Here is a 20772-nt window from a genome sequence, read left to right as displayed (position 1 = left end):
CTTACATAGTTTTAGTAGAATAATGATGAAAGCTTTGACAAGAGAATTTGCCATGTTTTTTATGTAATAGGCTTTAAACAACATTTGCCTAACACTTGCTTCCTGGAACAAAGTAGGGGGTGGAAGGAAGGAAAATGATGCTGACAATCCTTCTAAAACTGTCTGTATTGTCCTGAGCATCTTAGGAACAGATGTTTGTTGAGAATGATAATACTTTGCAGGGAACAATCCTTTATGTGATTCCTTTTTTTTTTTTTTTTTTTTTAAGACCTAAGCTTAATAGAGAAGGCACAGAACATTAAAAAATCTAAAGAAACCACATTCTAGGATGTCAAAATTAGCAGAAATAATTCTAAAATGTAACTTAGTTATTGATTTCATATAGGATTGTTTAAATTTCAACCCAAGAGACCTATTCTTTTTGAAATTTAAACAATATTATGTGAGGAACACTTGATTTGAAATATGACTGATATAACACATAATTCACACACACACAAGCACAAACCTTCCTTGACATTTAATTTATTCAAGTGGGAACCTATGTTCTCTATTGTTGGTAGAATAAATCACTCTAGATCTGAGGGCTTATATGACTACATGTATATTATGTTACAGTTCTGTAGGTCAGACATACTACAGGGCTTTACCTGGGCTAAGAATCCATGTGTCAACAGATGGCATTCCTATCTGGAGGATTTTGGGAGTATATTTCCTTTCTTTATCAGATTCCATAGATGTTTGCTTTCTTTGGCTCATGTATCCCTTACTCCATTATGAAAATCAGCAACTTAAACTCTCTCTAGCTCAGCTCCCACCTAAATAACTTTTTCTCTAATGAGTTTCTCTCTAAGAATTTTTCTTCTTTTTCTGGGAAAATTGATGATACTGGATCAGCCTTTATTGTTGCCGATAACATCCATTGCAAGTCATTAACCTTAATCATATCTAACAGTTCTGTTTTTTATGTAGAGTATACATTTATGGAGGCCGGAAGCTAGGACCCAAGTACCTTAATGGGCATTAATCTGTCAATCACAGTAGCGTGAATCTTAAAACTGTTGAGTAGCAGTACCCACTGAACACACAACCAGTACAATCCCAGAGACAACAGCTTGCCTTTCATTGTTGTGTGGTGGATGGGTGGTGACAATCAGTGTTAGGGATCTTACTTAACATGAGAAAGACCCCGGGCTTATTTCCAGCACTTTGGAAAACAACCAAACAGATGGACACTTCTTAAATTGAAAAGGAAGCATTTCTCCCTCTGCTAGTGTTTCCAGAGGAGGATACTATGCTACTCGGAGATCAATAAAGGGCACAAGATGAATTACTTGAAATATAAGTCACTTGAAGTCACTCATCTAAACCTCACTGTATTCTCAGATAGCCAAGTAACCTTTGCTGTGATGCAGTACTTGGTCTCTCTTGTGCTCAACAGATGTCATAGCTGGAAAGGAGTGTTGCCTGATGGGTAGTGGTTGAAGAGCCCTGGTGAGGAGGTGACGTAAAGACAGACCATCACACTGATGAGAATGGAGGTATATCCTCCCTCCTCTGCTCTGTGGTATTCTTTGTGAGTTTTTTTTTTTTTTTTTTTTTTCTGTCTTTGGAAACATTGTCTTTCTGATGAGGACAAGAGACAGAGACTGTAGGGGCAATTAGACCCTGAGCTCAACGGTTCCAAGAATATCATATTTCTCAGGCCAGAAGGTTCAGAAGGGAGCTCTGGATTCTTCTCCCCCTCCTAAATGAGCGCTCCAACCTGGCATCGAAATGTGAGGTGGACCTGAAGCTCTGGTCCAGTCACTAATCTCTTCTGATGAACAGCTTTGGAACTGGATTTCTTCTGGGTCTTTCCGATGGAAGCAGATTATGCTAACTCTCCATTTTTCAATCCCATCTCCTTAGTGATATTACAGCTACCTGTTCAAAGGGTGAGTGTTTTAGTACACTTCATTGGGCCTCCGTTGTCTCATAATTTTCTCCTGGTCACAAAAATGGAGTTTACCCCTGGCCTTCAGTGGAGATCTAACATTTCAAATGACTCAAATCATAAGAGTTAATCCAGCAAGACCTGCTAATCACTTGGCCAAAGGGCTTCATAAAAGCTGATTTTTCCTATAGCCAGGCTAAAAAGATGGGAGAAATAATCACTCTCTTAATAGGAGAATGTGCATTTCTTTCCCAGAATCCCAACCCTCTATCAGTCTCTATAAAACTGGCCATGAGACCCATGTCTACCCAGGATCATTGGAAAACAGATCTTCCGGATATTAATATCCTGACTCAAAAACAAAACAAAACAAAACAAACAAACAAAAAATAACCAAACAGAAAAAAAAACTAGAACTTTTCTTTCTCTGTCTCTTTGTTTTGGATGCTAAGCAGAATCTAAGAGTACTTTCTTTAGTTCTTCGGGCTTTTCATTCTTTATCTGAAGCTACATCAGTTTAGCCATCTGGCTGATTGTCAAACATCTCTACAGAACTCAGAGCTGTGGATCTTTCTCTTTATTTTCTCCATCTCCCTCCTCTGGGAGCTGACAGGATTTACAAATAATAAAATTTCCCTCTAGCTTCCTTCTTATATGAGTGAGAGCCTAGAGAGGGGACCCCAAAGCTTCCTTCTTAAATGAGTGAGGGCCCAGAGGGGGAGCCCCAAATGTGACCCCAGTCACATTTCCTTAAAGGTCATCCTCTCTCTACACCAAGTACTCTTATTATACACGTTATAAATGTTTTCATCCATCCACCATTCTCTAGGGTCTCCTGCCTATATTTCCAATGCCCTGCTTTTGAACTCAGTTTACTCAAATGAAAACTCAGTATACAAACTTGATAATCCTGACTTTCCTACCACACAAACATATTATCACAATATAGCCAAGATATACTTTAACACAACCTCAAGTGTCTTATACAGAGATAGTCCTGTGCTGGGTGTAGAGAAGGAACAAGGGAAAGGACTGGGATGACCAAAAAGACGATGACAAGAAACGGAAGATTCTATATCCTATTTGAAGGGCTATGAGGAAGGAGATCTAGTCCAGACTGAAAGGGAAAGATTCAAGATGACGGACTTCTGGAGACAATACTATTCAGCAGTTCTTGAATGGGCTGGTCCTGCTGATCCAAAGCTGTAGCATCTCCATGACACAGGGCAAAAACAAGATATCAGAGAAGAGTCCCAGTGAGGATCCAGTATTGACGGGGTAGCAGAAGTCAGAGGCCTTGAACCAGACCAATGACTCATTGCAATGAACACTTGAAAGTAAAGATGTTTGGACAGGGGGATATACTGTGTGACACACTGTGACACATTGCAGCTTCCAGTGTGAGACTGTTTTTTATTCATTTGTTTCTTTGTTGTTGTTTTCCTTTGGGGGTATGATGCAAGGGCAGAGGGCAGGTATGAAGTGGAATTGGGGTGCATGGTGTAAAATTCACAAAGCCTCAATCAAAAGTTTAAAAATAGAAACCTGTATTCTATTAAAGAAGGAGGAAGAGAAGAGAAGGAGGAGGAAGAAGACGATGAGGAGGAGCTGATTATTACTGGAATAGTCTGTCAACACCTCTCTTAACTGCCCCCTTTTCCTTTGGATATGGCCGGACTCCTTATTGTGTTTATTAAAGGCTTCAATCAGCAGACTGATGGTTTTTCTTCACCAGACAACTTTGACCACTACCCTGTGTGATGGTTAACATGAATTGTCAACTGGGAAGGAGCCTCTGGCAATGTCTGCAAGGGATTATCTTTATTATGTTCATTTCAGGTTAGAAAACTCACCTGCAAGGTTATTGCTCAGGTGCTGGTGAAAAAAGCCAATTCAAACCAGATTAGATTATATTAAAGGCAGGTCTATTGGGAAGCTGCTCTTAGGAAAGTTCACTGACCCCAAAGATTGAGGCCAGGGAAGTCACCATGGGGAGAGGAAGAGGGCAGAAAGACAGAAAGGACATGCACAGAGAAGGAAGAGAAGGAGAAGAAGGAGGAGGAGGGGGGAGAGGAGAAGGAGGAGGGGAAGGAGAAAGAAGAAGGAGGGGGAAAGGAGGAGGAAGAAGAAGAGGAGGAAAAGGAGGAGAAGGAGGAGGAGGAGGAGGAGGAGGAGGAGGAGAGAGGTTGAGGAAGAGAGCTAGCAACAAGTCTAGATTACATAGGGAAGTACCTCTGGGGGAAGTACATCCCAGCCTCTGGGCTGAAAAGTTCAAGGCTAGGGCCTTGGTCTACCAGGTAGAGACTGAGGGATGCTGGGAAAACCTGGTGGCCAGGTCTGCTTTGATATGTAAAATATGCACTTCAGTCCTTTGTTCCAACTCCCCTGTGTAAGGGCCTTTTGGGAACTGCCTCTCTCCTGTTTGACTTCCCCTCACTCTTCTGGGCACAGGGCTCAAAACCTCCCACACACCCCACTTCCACCTCCCTCCAGTCTTTCTTGACCCCAGTCCCTGGCAATGGTGGGGACAGGCAGCAGCTGCAACAGCGGTTAAAAAGGTTAGGGTCAACAACCAGCCTGTTCATTTTAAATCACCAAACACACCAACAGAAGGAAAGTCTGCCCAAGAAGAGGAAAGCAGATCACCAAAAGATACCTTTTTTTTCCGTTTTTTTTTTTTTTTTAATTTTTATTGGATATTTTATTTACATTTCAGATGCCATCCCCTTTCCCCATTTTCCTCCCTAGAAAACCCCTTTCCCATGTCCCCTTCTCCTTTTTGTTTTTATATATACATTTTTAATATTAATCAATGTCTCTATAAGTTTGGTAATGCTCAATATCAATCAGGAGTGTGACCCAATACCCAACCTAGATATATCAACTATCTTTGACTGGCAGAGACATGCGAACATCTGCCTTCATGTCTCTCTCTCTCTCTCTCTCTCTCTCTCTCTCTCTCTCTCTCTCTGTCTCTCATCACCTAGCTCCTTCTCTCCTTCTTCTTCTCCTCCTCCTCTCCTTACTCCTTCTCTTCCTCTTCATACTCCTCCCACGTTAGCTCCTTCTATATATCACTCTTCCTATTAAAATAAAACTTTTCTCTCAAAATACATTTAGAGCATAACTATGCCAATTTGTGTCAGTAAGGTACAAGGTACACCTAATAGCCAGTCATTTTGTTGACTAACCAGAACCCCTGTCATCTCTCCTAACTAAAAGACTTACGTCTGAACCTGGCTTTTTTTTTTTCTTGGCTTTAGAATGAATGTCAGCTGAAAACCATCCTCTCAAATATTTCTCTCAAAGTAAATAGCCAGGATATACTATGAGATTATAAGTCTTCAACACTGTCAGAAATCCAGAATGACTGAGTTAACTGAAATTATGGGAAGCACAAAGCATAGCTCCTAAAACTTAGCCAATTTATAGAGACCGCTAAACACTTGGACAATCCCTATACTACAAAACGTTGGAGCATCTGATCTTCAGCCTTCTGGCCCAGAATCATCTGACAGACCTACTGGTGCAGAATTATTAAGGGCTGATTGCTCTATCTAGGCAGATATAATCAGTCGACTATTCTGCAAGTGTGTCCTTTTCTGGACAGTAATTTGTCTGTAGATGAAGAGAGGAAATTCTTGCCTAGTGGCTGTCTCACCACAACTGGAGTAACTCCAAAGATGCTCAGTTTCTTCTTAGAATTCAAGACAGAAAGCTGTCAGGAGCAGACGGGTCTCCAGTCAAAATGAACATTAATACAGAAATGTTTGTCACGTCAATTCTGTGGACTTCTGACGTTTTGAAAACCAACTATCCATGTAAGGCAATCTGGACTGTTGTCTGTTAATTCCTCTCAGTTATTTCTAAATAAAATATAGACAACACCCTAACAATAAACTCAGAGCCATGAATTTGCTATAGGTCCTTAACTCACAGGCTGACCATCTCAAATCAGTTAGAAAAGTTAAAGAAGGACTGGGTCTAAGCCTTGTATTCCTAAATGTGTTATATAGGCACAATGCCTATGAGAGTAACAATATTAATCTCACTTTTATATCAATAAGAAGCTCATGCCAATGAAAACCTTAAATTTGAAATCAAAGTAAATTTTGTACCATTTAAGAAATTATAAATTCATCTTTTTTGTTTTGTTTTTGCTTTTTGTGTTTTTGTTTTTCGAGACAGGGTTTCGGAACTGGAACTCACTCTGTAGACCAGGCTGGCCTCGAACTCAGAAATCCACCTGCCTCTGCCTCCCAAGTGCTGGGATTAAAGGCATGCGCCACTACTGCCCAGCTATAAATTCATCTTAAAAACAATTATACATATTTCTACCAATAGGTTATGGCTATGCAATAAATTCTAGCTAATCCTCCCTGTTCCAACTACTTTTCCCTAGAAAGACAGACCAATATTAACCACCTTTGTCCCCAAGCCCAGGGAATAGGATCGCTGACTTTTCATTAACTTCTTCAAGCTGATTATGGACATTGAGATATTAGAAGAGGGGCAAGGAAAAAAGTAAATTGATAAGCCTCTGCTGTTGTGTCACCCTCAATTACCTATACAGGTGGAGCCATGAGTTCCTCTCTTTGTGTTCTCGGGCTGGAGATTTTAGAATGGCTACTCCAGCTTGTTTCTTAGGACCATTTGCTTGAAAATTGTTTTCCAGACAAAAGATACTTTTAAATTGAGATAACATTTTTGGTTCTAGTCTCATGAAAACTACTCTAACTAAAAATACAACTTGGTAGCCACTAACTGTATACATGATTATATCCTTAAAGTCATATTGAGAACTGATGCAGTTAATTATTAAAGCTTTATTTAGCCTCCTGATCTATGTTTGCTAGACGTAAAATTTAGAGAAAATAACTAAAAATAGACACGGATATTTTTAATGTAGCTCTGCTTAGTAGGTACTGGCCCTCAAACTTGTCAGAGATCTGCTGAATATGGCATTTAAAATCTTAAACTTAGGGTGCTTAAAATGGCAGAGACTCCCAAATCCCAGCAGTGACTACCCCAGGGTCTACAAGAAGATACAAGAAAGGACCCCAACTGGACTGAGGTAGGATAACCACTGAGAAAGTCTGCTCCATTGCCTTGCTTGCTGCTGACACCCTGCCTGCCTGAACAGTGAACAAACAGAGACATGGGATATGCTTGGAGTTGCTTAAGTCAAAGCAAGGTCAGTCTCTCAAGTTCCTCTCCACAGGAAGTCGTCTCAGATTTGTTGGGCCTGGCAGCTGAAGACTGAGCTGGCCCTGGGACCTGTGTCCCCACGGAAGCCACCTACATCACAAGAACCTAATGGGGCGACTGTCTGAGTAAAGGGTAAGTCTGTCATTGTAATTAATACATAGGCCATTTAGACATATCCTTTACAGGTCTCTGAGGGGTTTGAACTCAGTGTCAACCACCTGTGATGCATGGTAAATAACTGGATAGAAAAAGTTTATGTAAAGTCTGAGGATATGAAAGTTTCTAGAAAAGTAAGGGTCTAAGAAAGTGTTTGAAGGCCTAGGAAGATGTTCTGAGGTGGGTAAATGCAAGTTATGAAGGATTTATCTTTTTGTAAGATTCTTGTAAGCTTCAGGGAATCTACTTCTCACAGGTCAATTAACAGTCTATTTCCCTCCCACCTCCCATTCCTGAGGGTGGATCTATTTCCCTATCTCTGGTCCTGGAACCCCCCACCCCCATCCCTCCTCCAACTACCAAGACCATAGGTGTTAAGAATTTCAAATGCACATTCCCCAAAAGTTTTTCTCCCTAAACTCCTATCTTCTGTCCCTAATATCCAGGTGTTCTCTTAGAACCTGCATCCAAGAAAACTTCAAAACAGTTATCCACTGGTGCTCTGGCCCAGCCTCACAGACTGCTTTAACTGAGCATATACACGCCTACCCCAAGATGGTCCCACATCCTGGACAGCAGTGAAACAACCAGCTTTTCCTGGACTTGGCCCACATTTCTGCTGTTTGCCCATACTCCAAAAGTGTGTCCCAATGTCAGCAGAAAGTTGTCATGGACAATTGCGGCATCGCACATTCATTTATAATCAACAAAAGGTTGGAATGTTTGGTATCAGACCTAGGAGGAGGGACTGAGGTCCATACTTTACATATCAAAGCAGACCTGGCCTCCATGTTCTCCCAGAATCCCTCAGTCTCTACCTGACAGACCTTGTCCCCAACCCAGAACTTTCCAGGTCATGGGCTGGGCTGCCCTTCCCCCAGAGTCTCTTCCCTGTGTAATCAAGACATTTTGGTCTTTCTCTCTGTCCCTGTCTCACTCTGTCTCTGTTTCTCTGTCTCTCTGTCTGTCTCTTTGTGTCTCTGCTTCTCTCTCTCTCTCTCTCTCTCTCTCTCTCTCTCTCTCTCTCTCTCTCTCTCTCTCCCTTCCTCCCTCTCTATCCCCTCCTTTTTTTTTCTCTGTGCTTGATCCCTTTCTTCCCATGGAGACTCCCCCGGGGCCTCAGTCTTTGGAGCCAGTGAAATTGCCTGAGAGGAGCTTCCCCAAACCCCTGCCTTTAATGCAATCTAATCTGTGTTTAATTGGCTTTCATGGGTGGAGAAATAAATGATCAGCATCCACTGTGGGTGGTACTATTTCCTAGGCAAGGGATTCTGGACTGTATATGAATGTAGAAATGTATATGAGTACCAGCATGTATGCACTGGTTCTGGACAGGAGAAAATAATGGAAATGACAGGGGACATCATGGGGCCGAAATTGAAGACAACACTTTGGGGTCAATAAGATTCTCAGCTCAGGAGCTGGTGAAAACACAGTAGTTGAGACATAGAATAAAAGCTTCGTGGTGTGGGGTTCTCTGTAGTGACGACTATTGTTTAAAATTAAGGAACAGGTCATATTGAAGAATAGGACATGTTGGGGGTCATTTTTTTGTGCACTGTGTATTCAAATGTTTGTTCCTGTACCCAGAGATCTGGTTGAAGTCTGGACTTTGGTATTGTCATTATTATGAAGCATTTCCTGATTCAGTATTTTGTAAAACATTGCTCTCTGTCAACTTCTGATTGGTCAATAAAGAGCTCATTAGCCTGTATCTGGGCAGGAGAATGTCAGGTGGGAGGGACTTCAGTGCCTTGAGAGAGGCAGAGAGTCTCAGTTGGCAAGGGAAGTTGCCATGAGCACACAAATGAAGCAAGAGGCCAGGGCAAGACCAAGATGGCAGGAAACAGGACTTGTGGCTGGGCAGTAGGCTGGGAAGTAGGCTAGGCCAGCATAGTTGTGTTAGAATAGATCAGAATCTGCCCAGTTATAGTGCAAGAGCCTTCTTAAAAAATATAAAGGTCTGCGTGTCATTATTCAGGGAACAGGGGAGAGCATAGAAAATATCTGTACTTTTGCAAGAGAAGATAGACTATTAGGAGCAGAGAGAATATAAAAATACTGCCCTATTAACTGTAAAGCTATGTATAGCAATGTTAATACTTTAGTATTTAATTTGAAATTTTCATATTAAAACTAACATGAATGAATATATTACCTGAATTTTTTTTGGAAAGCTAGAAAGCTAAAGGAAAACAAAACCCTGTGTATTCTTGTTCTGTTAGCACAACCACACAGTAACTGTTGGAATGTTCATGCCTTCTTTCCACTGTGACACATGAGGGAAGGCAGCTAAGCCTGAGTAGGGCTGGAATCTGTTTGGCAATTATGGAAGTTCATTCTTCTGTGAGAGACCTCTTGGAGGTTTACACCAATGTGACATTCAAGGAGAGTGGCTGTGTTCGTAGGCTTTCCAGGTGACCTCATAGTTGCGTACAAGGCACTTTATTTTGCTTAACTTGGTGCTCACTTGACAGGTAAAGGGTAGATACATTCTGTGTCATGATCGGGACAGCGCTTGCATTAACACAGTTGCCAAAGATCAGTGTAGCGCAACCTTAAAACTGGAGCACGCTATTGCATGAAAATTATGCTTCCTTGGTTTGGTAGAATAAAAAAGTAAGTGTAGAATTCACTAGTATCAAAACGGTTATCAGGAAGAACACAAAGACTGTCTAAGGCTGAACGGCACAGAGAAGTGGAACCTGGAAGAAAATCCTGGGGTGGGAAGCTACTGACTTCCCCTTCGTACAATACATTGATTTTTCTGTTTGTTACGTGAAGCATCAGTGTTTTCCATTACTTAAAGGTTGAGAGGGATTTGGAGGGCGGGCAGGGCAGTGAGCGTGTGGTGCTGAGGAGGAAAGGCTTCGAATACAGAGTTTGATGTCAGAGCTTCATCTATGGCATGAGTTCTCTTGGGGTTGGATCAAGAGGGGGATTTTGGAGACAATAGCTGTCTAAAACCCTAGGGGCTTGTTGGTCTAGGACTCACTTATACTGCCACACAATGGGGAAGCCCAGTCCTGTGGCCCACACTTCCTTTGATCAGGAGTCTTTATCATGAAAGAGGAGGTTCTCACCCTGCAAGTATTGCGGGACTTCTCCCATGGGGCAAGACTATACCCATACTTGGACTCTCTCTGTCACAACTAAGGATATTAATGAAATAGGATGGAGTGGATTTTAGGAACCTCATAAACTTGGAGATGAAGGGAAATGATGCTCTCACTAAATCTGTGCATATTTAGACGATTGGGGTAATTTTGATGACATCCTATGATTTAGAAGTCTAGATTTCTAGGCAGGAATAAATTCTGCAGCCAGGAGGGTAGCCAGATAACAAAGACAGATGAGAAAGGCGAGAAAGGAGCTTTCTCATGTTCTTAAAACTGGACTGAAACATTTAAATAATTCTGCTTTTTTTTTAAACTTAAAAATCGGTCTCCTCTACTAACCAGTAAGTCTTTAAATTTGATACATCACTAATCTCTGTTTATGGAGACTCATTCCTTGAGAAGGAATTACTGTGTATCAATTCTCTGTGTGAGGTGTAGTTTAGTCTATGAAGAAGAAAGACAGGTTTGAAAACTTAACAGTATGGAAGAACATTGCTGTCCTCTAGTGGAAGAGAGGAGTATACTTGTTATTCTGCAATAAGCAATTTCCTTCACCATACAGGGACATCCATATATGACTGTCATAACTCTTTCTACAAATACACTTGAATTGAAAATTAACTTTTATTTATATTAATTTCACATTTATTGATATTCATGTACTTTATATGTGTGCACTGTGGTCGTGGAAATAGCAAAATATGGAATTAGTTTAGTTGTGCTTTTTATGTGCGGATATTTAAACAAGATCTTCCAGTGTGGCATAGATGTCTTGCACCTACAGTCTTCTTCCTCAGGCTCTAGTTCTGTGACTACTGATGAGGAATACCCATGCCTGTTTTTTTGTTGTTGTTTTAATATAATTTTTTTCTCTTACAATTTTACCGAGATTGAGTTTAATATAGTCTTAGTGATCTAGTAGACGAATCAAAGTGTTGATCTATTTTGTTTAAAATACTTTAAGGAATTCTAATAAACCCATGAGTGTTTGAAATGAAGCCTTAACCATGATAAGAATGAATACTGAATAATGAATGAGAAGACAGTTGGAAAATTGTAACAAAGTATGACAGATAGATAATGTCTGTGTGCTTGTTCATGTATGTGTTGAAGGTGTATTTGCCACAAAGATAATAAGATACTCAAGATTTTTCTGTTTTAAAATTGTAATTATTTAAAGCACAGACAGCATTGATTTTCCAACCCTGTTTTTTTCACTGGTGAAGGATGCTTGTCAGGTTGTCAGGTTAATCAATACTTTTAGATAAAAAGAATGTGTGACCTCATAAACTCTAGAAGGTAGAGGAAACCCTGGGAATGTAGGTGCAATTTTGAGATGCAGGGGCAATCCTGGAATACAGGGGCAGCTCTGGAATGTAGGAGCAGTTCTGGAATGCAGGGGCAGTTCTAGAATATAGGAGCAGTTCTGGAATATGGAGACAGTTCTGAGATACAGGGACAGTTCTGGAGTACAGGAACAGTTCTGGAATATGGAGACAGTTGTGGAATACCCAGGTAGTCAGACCTTGCCTCATGTAATGCAGTGAACAACGAGTCAGGACAACAAAGAACACCAAGGAAAATGTGATGTAGTGTCAGGAACCCCAAAGGGGATGATAGGACAGCGGGAAAGTGCAGAGAAACAAGAGGATAACTCAGCAGAAGAAGTCAGAGGCACGTGACTCTGGGAGCACAAGGAGAAACAGAAGGCTCATGTAAGGTAAACCTGGTTGCCCTGGTGGAGTAGGTCAGCAGCTCTTCAGGGAGCACAAGCCCACAGTTCTCTCCAACCCGATCCCCCTGGGGCTTCTGGGAAGATGGAGATTTCTTTGGCAATGGAGGTGAGGGACATTTTGTCACTCACAAGACTTGGAGTGCTGTGTGTGTGGGCAAGCACTATCAAAGAATGAATCTACTGTTTAAAATCAAGGTATTCCAAGGCCTGCGGAAAAAAGAACAATCAAAATGGAGATCTAGGTCAACTGGTCACAGCCTCCCAGGAAGTGACAGTCCTAGGAGGAGAGATACATTAGCCTAGGCTTGCTTGGCTCAGGAAGGGGAATATACAGTGGGAAGTGGCCTGGTCCTCTGGCCGCTGACTTCAGCTGAGAGTGTGGAGCCTGCGTTTCTGGAAGTAAACACAAGTCTTCTGTAGATGCCCGACATTTGCACAGTAGGTTGGGACCAGCCTAAACCACAGGGAGACATATCTGCAGCTTAGCTATTCCGGATACCCCAGTCCTGTAGACTGTAGACTCAGTCTTAGAGGACTCAGGAAGGCGTTCTACAGTTTGCGTTTATTTTCCATGTTTTAACTGGGCTGGTGATATAATTCAACTTAGGGTTTGTTGTTGTTGTTTTGTTTTGTTTTGTTTTTGTTTTTTGTTTTTTTTTTTTAACATAAGGTCTTATGTAGCCCAGGCTGGCTTCAAGCTTGCTCTTTAACTAATGGTGACCTTTCTTGAACTCTTAATCCTCCTGCCTCCACCTCTGAAATGCTGAGATTACAAATGGGCAACCCCATATTCAGCTTAAAACTTTACTTTTAGCTTTAATGCCCAGATTCATTATTGGTCAGCCTGTTTCTTTATCTCTTGATTTGCTCTTTGATGAGTACATAAATTCATAGCTTCCACATGTTTGTGTGTATGTCTGAGTGTCTGTGTGTCTGTTTGTCTGTGTATTCCCAAATATGTAAATATAATCTGCTCAATCTATATGTTTCTAGTATATAATAGCTTTCAGGGCTGAAATAAGCACTTGGTGTGCTTATTCTTACAACTCTTCTTCTTATTCGCCTTTTGTTTAACCCTGCTTCTCTATTTGTCCCCTTCTCTGTCTCTATCGCTTACCTTGCTCATTTACTATGTTTGTATTTACTCTAGGGAATTGCTCTGAGGCTGCTTGCATTCAAATGCTAAATTCTGTACCCTAAGATCTTGTTGTCCCCTCCCCATGAGGATGTCCTAATCCTCCAGGTCCTCAAGTATGCCAGCTTTTGTTGTATAAACCTTGGTGCCCCGCCCCCCCAAGCTATCTCTGATTGGTTAATAAATATGCCCTCAGTTTGGGCTGAGCAGAAGAGAGGGGGTGGAGCAAAGGCTCCAGGGTTCGGGGGTCTCAGGCAGAAATCATGAGGAAAGGGGGAGATGAGGAGAAGGAAGAAGATTCTATTGGGTCAGCATTGTGAGCACATGGTCAGGAGGGCTGGCCTGTTGGAGTAGGAGCAGCCCAGGCGGAACATGTCAAATGATATCTCGGGGTTTTTGACAGCGAAGTAGACAAAATAGCATAGAGAGTTGATATTTGCCCAGCTCTAATGCTTTAAGGCTTATTATCAATATAGAGGGTTTTGTGTCTTTTATTTGGGAACTAAATGGTCTCAACGGGGTAAAAACTCCAGAATAATATTTGCTACAACAATTTATCTTAAATATATATTTTTTTAATTTCATAGTACATACTACATTACTTGCGACATTTTTTTCTTTTATGGTAATTTTGTGGTGTATTTAGGAGCTTTAATGAATAATTGATTATGTGTGAATTTAAGTATTTTTTTTTTAATATCTTCTTTTCTTTTCAGTTGCTGCTGTTAGAACCATTTGTTTCTCCTCTATAGGTTTCCTGGGGATTGAGTCTTTGAGATCAGAAGAAACCAGTGTAAGACAAGATGAGACATCCAGAGGACACACAAAGGCAGTAGTGACAAGAAAACACAGCAGCAAGACTCCTCCAAGAGACCCGAACTCCTTAATTACCTTAACTGCCTAGTCCAGAGGTACTGGGATGGGTAAAGCAGTCACTTGTAAAGGCAGTTAATATTCTATAGAGGATTAGAAACAAGCAGATGGATGGAAAAAGTACCTGGGAAGAAAGTGACGTGGATGCAAAAGCAACGATATGATTTTGAGAAGTAATAAAATGTCCAAAATTAAAGACTCAGTACATCAAACAAAACCAAAGCCAGTGGGAAGTGTCATCAATAGACTAGACAGGTTGTAGAAAAAAAATTCTATCAAGGGTGGGGGACAAGACAGAACATGTTCTATATTTAGGCAACAATTGAGAACAATTAATAAATTAAGCCATACTTTCTAAAAACTCTGGGATGTGGTGAAGAGATCAAACTTTGGAAATAGAATAGAAGAAGAGTCAGTTACCAGAGCCTGAGATACATACAACTTCAAAACCTGGGATATATAAAACCTTCCAAACCTAAGATATATAAAACCTATCTATTGAAGCTATAGCAGAAAAATGTCCCAAATCTAGGAAAGAAAATAAACATCCATACAAAAGGGGTTTTAGAACTTCAAATAGACACAGCCATAGAACAACTTCTCCACTCTGCATTTTAATAATTTTGTGAAACCAAAAACCCATAAGAAGCAGCACTGAAAGAGAGAAGAGAGAGATACCAGGCCACTCACAAAGGCAAATACTAAGACTAGCATATACCCAAAAGATGCTGCAACATATAACAAGGACACGTGCTCCACTATGCTCATAGTGGCCTTATTTATAATAACCAGAAGCTGGAATAGATACAGAAAATGTGGTACATTTACACAGTAAAGTACTACTCTGCTATTAAGAACAATGACTTCATGAAATTCACAGACAAATGGATGGAACTAGAAAGTATCATCCTGAGTGAGGTAACCCAGTCTCAAAAGAACATACTTGGTATGTACTCACTGATAAGTGGATATTAGGCAAAAAGCTCAGAATACATGATACAACTCACAGACCATATGAATGAAGGTCAAGAGGAAGGAAGACCAAAGTGTGGCTGCTTCAGTCCTTCTTAGAAGGGGGAACAAAATACTCACAGGAGGTAGAGGGTGGGAGGGACTTTGGATGAAGAGAGGAGGGGGAAGGGCTAAAAGGGGCCAGGATCTTGTATGAGAGGAGATTGAACACAGCTGTGTAGCAATGGGGTTGGGGAACTGGGGGTAGCAACCTGAAAAATCCCAGATACCAGGAAAGCAAGAGGCTCCCAGGACACAAAGGGGATGAGATTAGCTGAAATACCCAACAATGGGGAGGGAGAATGTGTAGAGATCATATCCAGAGGTTAGGCAAGGCTCTCGGCAGGGGGATGGGGCCACCTGCTCATCTCCATATTTTTAACCCAGAATTGCTCCTGTCTAAAGGAAATATGGGGACAAAGTGTCGAGCAGAGACTGAAGGAAAGGCCATCCAGAGAGTGCCCCACCTGGGGATCCATCCCATAAACAGACGCCAAACCCAGACACAATTGTGGATGTTAAGAAGTGCTTGCTAGGTTGGGTATTGGGTTACACTTCTGATTGAGCATCACCAAACTTATAAAGCCTTTGATTAACATTTTTTAAAAAAATTGTATAAAAGCAAAAAGGAAAAGGGGGCATGGGATAGGAGTTTTCTAGGGAGGGGAAATGGGGAAAGAGGATGGCATCTGAAATGTAAATAAAATATCCAATAAAAAAAAAAAAAGTGCTTGCTGACAGGAGCCTGATATGGCTGTCTCCTGAGAGGCTTTGCCAGAGCCTGACAAATACAGAGGGCTATGCTTGCAGCCAACCATTGGACTGAGAATGGCAACCCCAATGGAAGAACTAGAGAAAGCACTGAAGAAGCTGAAGGGGTTTGCAACCTCATAGGAATAACAATATCAATGAACCAGAACCTCCAGAGCTCCCAGGAACTAAATCATCAACCAAAGAGTACACATGGAGGGACCCATGGCTCCAGCGGCATAAGTAGCAGAGGATGGCCTTATCTGGCATCGATGGGAGGAGAGGCCCTTGGTCCTGTAAAGGCTCGATGCTCCAGTGTAGGGGAATGCCAGGGTGGTGAGGTGGGTGTGGGTGGGTGGGAGGGGGAGCACTCTCATAGAAGCAAGGGGAGGGGGATAGGATGGGGGATTCCTGAGGGGAAATTGGGAAAAGGAATAACATTTGAAATGTAAATAAATAAAGTACCCAATTAAAAAAAAAACAATAACATCAATCTCCCAACAGAAATGATAAAGACCAGGAATAATATATTTCAGGCCTTGAAAACAAATCCTTATTAAGATTGTTAAATTAGACAAAATTATCTTTATCTTTTGAAATCGATGCAAAGATGAGTACATCCAGGACAAGCACATTTGCAGCAGCATCTTCATTCCACAGCTCAGAGGAGCAGAAAACCCCGTAAGTTCTTTTTCCCTAGTTGGATGCTTGGCTAGCTGGAGTCTTCTGCTTTGTTCCAGGGCACAGCTTAGCTGCACAGTGCTAGTCTCTTTAACAGTAAGAGTTTCTCGAGACACTAGCCTTAGCTATATAACATTCAGCTTCTCAGTGCTCATTTCCCGGACAAACTGAACGCTCTGTGTTTCTTCCCACCCAGTTTGATCATTTTCATTGTAGAGCTGCAAAAGAGTTAATGGTTTTAGGGACTCAACCTTATACTGTCTCGAAATTTTCTCCACTGAAGCAATTACTCGACTATTTTTAAATTCATCTTCATGTGACTTATCAAGAAATGGATGCTGGGTGTGGGGGTGCACACCTTTAACCCCACTACTCAGGAGGCAGATGCAGGTGGATCTCTGAATTAGAGGCCAGCCTGATCTACAGAATGAGTTCCAGGACAGCCAGGGCTACACAGAGTAACCTTGTCTTTAAAACAAAAACAAAAACAACAAACAACAAACAATAAAACAAAAGAAACAAAAACCCCAAATAGGCAGAAAAGATCTGCATTCTGTGCTAAAATATTACACTTGAATGGCTCCAGCCCAGTTATTAATATTATCTGCCTCTCAGACCTAATGAACCAACTCTAGACCATTCATATTACTCTCAGCAGCAGCGTTGTCTCCAGCCTCCTACAAGAATAGCCCTTTCTGCTCTCTCAAACACTTTCCTCATTCAAAGTTCTAAAGTCTTCCACCTCCCCCTCTCTCTTACTCACTTCAATTCTCATTCCTCTTGTGACAAAGTAACCTAGCTGGGGTGATTCCTCCATCAGTAAAGCACCTCTAAGTGCTGGAAGGACCTGGCTTGATAACTGGAACTCACCTTAAGACACCAGTTATGGTGGCATGAGCTTGTAATCCTAGCACTTGTAATGTAGAGTCAGGCGAATTCCAGAGGCTCACTGAGCAGCCAGATTAGCTTAATTAATGATCTCTAGGCCAATGAGAAACCCTGTATCAAAGAAGGTGGACAACCACGATGAGGATGATACCTGAGCTTGTCCTCTGACCTATACAAGTGTGTGCACAGGTGCACTCATCAACCGATAAATACATACACATACACATACACATACACATACACATACACATACACATACACATACACATACACATACACATACATATGCATGGGCATGCTCACATAATCAAACAACAATAAAACAAAAGCAAAAATACATATAAAGGAATTTTGGCTCACAGCTTGAGGTTACAGTCCATCCCAGCTAGGACTGCAAGGCAGCAGGAAGTTGAGCAGCTAGCTGGTTCAGAGTCAGGATGAAGAGAGCTATAAATGCCAGTGCCCATCTTTCTCCTTTTTATTCTGTCAGGGACCTCAGCCTATGGAATGATGCCCGCAGTTAAGGTGGATCTTCCCACTTCAATTAACCTACTCTAGAAATCCTCTCTTAGAGGTTTGTTTCTATCAAGATTCTAAATCCTGTCAAACAGCCAAGATTAACCGTTAAGAAGTGTCCCCTGAGAAGTGGCCTCTAGCTCGATGAAGGTGACTTGTATCATGAGGTCATAGTGCAGCCTGCACACAGTGTTCCCTCTTACTGCATTTATAGGCAAACGTCTAGCGACGATACATTGGGCTTGGTGCTTTCCTGCTCATACTATGCCTTAGCCTTGAAGATGCTCGCCCAGCTGGCTTCTCACACGGATTGTAACAAGGTGTTCACTTGCTAATCCAGAGAAGATACAACGTAACTGAGACCTTCAGACTCAAGTGCATTATACCTACTGTGCACTTTTGGTTCTATATCTGTTGCTTTCTGGTGACTGTCACATAGTGTATTTCTTCCAAGGCCTCCAAATTTTAAGACTCCCCAGGGCAGTCATCGGATAGTAGGTCAGTTTCCTACAGAGAGGTTTTTCAACATTCTCTGTCCCCATGGACTTTCTAACAAGAACTAAGACTGGTATTCATTTTAATTAAGGCTAATAAGAAGAAGAGAGAAATGGAAAACACCAATTGTCCCATCTTCTAAATTTTAAAGTAGGTGTTTAGTATTGTCAGACATACAGAAATATATGGTGGGTGTGGTGGCATATACCTATATTGACATCACTCCACAGACAGGCATAGAAATATCTTGAGTTCAAAGCCAACCTTAGCTAATGACAAGACCTTGTTTTTGAAAACTAATAGCCCATTGTCATTGCAATTATAATTATGGTGGTGTGTTTCTCACACTCTAATATTTATCACATTGGATAAAAAAAATCTGTATGTTTTGTTCTTAAAAATACATATGCTTTTACACAGAACTCAAGGATTAAGAACAATCCCAAGCTCATGAGTTATTTGCATTCATTTGTTAAAGAGAACAATGGCTTCAAAGAAACTAGAGAGTTTCCTTTGAGGATATGGCCTCCAATTGTTTATTACAACATGACTCTTTATTAATAACAGATATGAAATATCCAGGAAGGGTAAGTTGGACACAGTCTTTTTTATGGTAATATGTGGATGAACTAAAATTATAACAAGCAATATTTTTCATAGATTCAAGCAATGTATATACATATGGGAAAGAAGTTAATTTGATCATTGGATCTTTATAGTGAATGATAGCTAAAAACTTTACTCAAAATTTTCTGAGTGGGTTAATAAATGTTATAAGCTGGGTGGTGGTGGTGCACACCTTTAATCCCAGCACTTGGGAGGCAGAGGCAGGCAGATTTCTGAGTTCAAGGCCAGCCTGGTCTACAGAGTGAGTTCCAGAACAGCCAGGGCTACACAGAGAAGCCCTGTCTAGAAAAACAAAACAAAAAAATGTTATAAAACCTATTTATTTTTCTCATCATACCGGCGTATGCAGAGCAAGTTTACTTATAACTTTATTCCCCTGAGTCCTGATGGCAGTTGTTTAGATGTCCGCTGACTCCTTTCTAGACTACATGGTCACTACGCAGGGAATGGTTCTGAAGTATCACTTCAGACAGTGATTTTTCTTTGGAATTTTGGACCCAGTCTGGTTTCACTTATGATAAGTATTATATTTTAAAGCTCAGTTTTCTATTGGGTCAATTTTAACTGAAATCTGGAGAAATGACTTTATTAATTATGTTACTGGTAATCCCAGATGTTCTTAACTTTGCTGATCTTATATAACACTAAAAAATTAAAAACTAATGAGTGTTCTATAAAACACTATGTTCCACACTGCATGTCTTCAAGGAGATCTGATTGATGGATTTGTAGACCAAGGTTGTGTGTACTTCATATGCCTGCATCACTGCCTGCCAGCTGGCTCCTTTCCTACAGATAACACTTCTAAAGTCTCCCTAGCTCTCCTAAACAAGCTAGGTTTGGCAGTGTGAATCTGCATTACAACTCTGGGACCATGAAGAGAGATGGATTCTTGAATCTATTCCACCAAGGCTACCCAAATTGATCAGCTCCAGGTTCAGCAAGAGACCTTGTTTCAAAAATTAAGGATGGAACGTGATCGAGGAAAGACAGTAGACATGGACTTTTGCCTTTCACAATGTTCATGCACACATACACACTGACAATTAAACACATATACGCATAAACCCACATGAACAAACAGTATATATCCCATATGCACATGCGCGTGCACACACACACACCACACACACACACACACACACACACAGAGTAAGAAAGAAAAACATAATTTAAATCATTTTCATCCTTTACTTAAAACCTTCTATTGCTTATACAGTGCAAGGTGTACATAGGACTTGATTCATTCCTGGTAGCCTTATGTCATCTCCATTGAAATGGTTTTAATATTATTTTTTAAATACAAGAACACTCTTGCCTCATGGTCGTTGCACATGCTGTGCCCATCAGGCTTGGACAGCTATTACAAGTATCTATCTGGTTTTCACCTCTTGTTTTGTCTTTCAAATTCATCCTTCTCCCTACGTCCTCCCACATAAGCCTTTGCTGAGAACTGCTTCTGTCCACAGCAGAGATGTATCCATTCTGTTCATTGACTGCCTCTCCAGTCCTAGATGATAAAAGGGGATTAAATACATTATAAAGAATTTAACACTTTACTAGCAAGGTACTTCATAATGAAGATTTTCCCAGTTGTTCTGTGAAGCAGAGCTACAGGTAGAGAGCTGAAAGAGTTGTTGCC

General features: G+C 41.0%; 1 long non-coding RNA gene across 2 annotated transcripts in view; it reads left to right on the top strand.

Annotated features, from left to right (window-relative positions):
• Window positions 1-15220, top strand: part of LOC143433831 (uncharacterized) — a 36323-nt gene extending 21103 nt beyond the window's left edge. The window contains exons 3-5 of one of the 2 annotated variants that reach the window (XR_013070383.1): window positions 6920-7010; window positions 7158-7276; window positions 14042-15220. This is a non-coding gene — a long non-coding RNA (uncharacterized LOC143433831). Of the gene's footprint in view, window positions 1-6919; window positions 7011-7157; window positions 7277-7746; window positions 9338-14041 lie in introns of those variants that run through there. The other variant, XR_013070382.1, reaches the window with a different exon arrangement.
• The last annotated feature ends 5552 nt before the right edge of the window (window positions 15221-20772 follow it).

This window comes from Arvicanthis niloticus, unplaced genomic scaffold (genome assembly GCF_011762505.2).
Source record: "Arvicanthis niloticus isolate mArvNil1 unplaced genomic scaffold, mArvNil1.pat.X pat_scaffold_686_arrow_ctg1, whole genome shotgun sequence".
Lineage (NCBI taxonomy): Eukaryota > Metazoa > Chordata > Mammalia > Rodentia > Muridae > Arvicanthis > Arvicanthis niloticus.
Note: the sequence above shows the minus strand (reverse complement) of the source record. Positions and strands in the feature narration are given on the sequence as shown.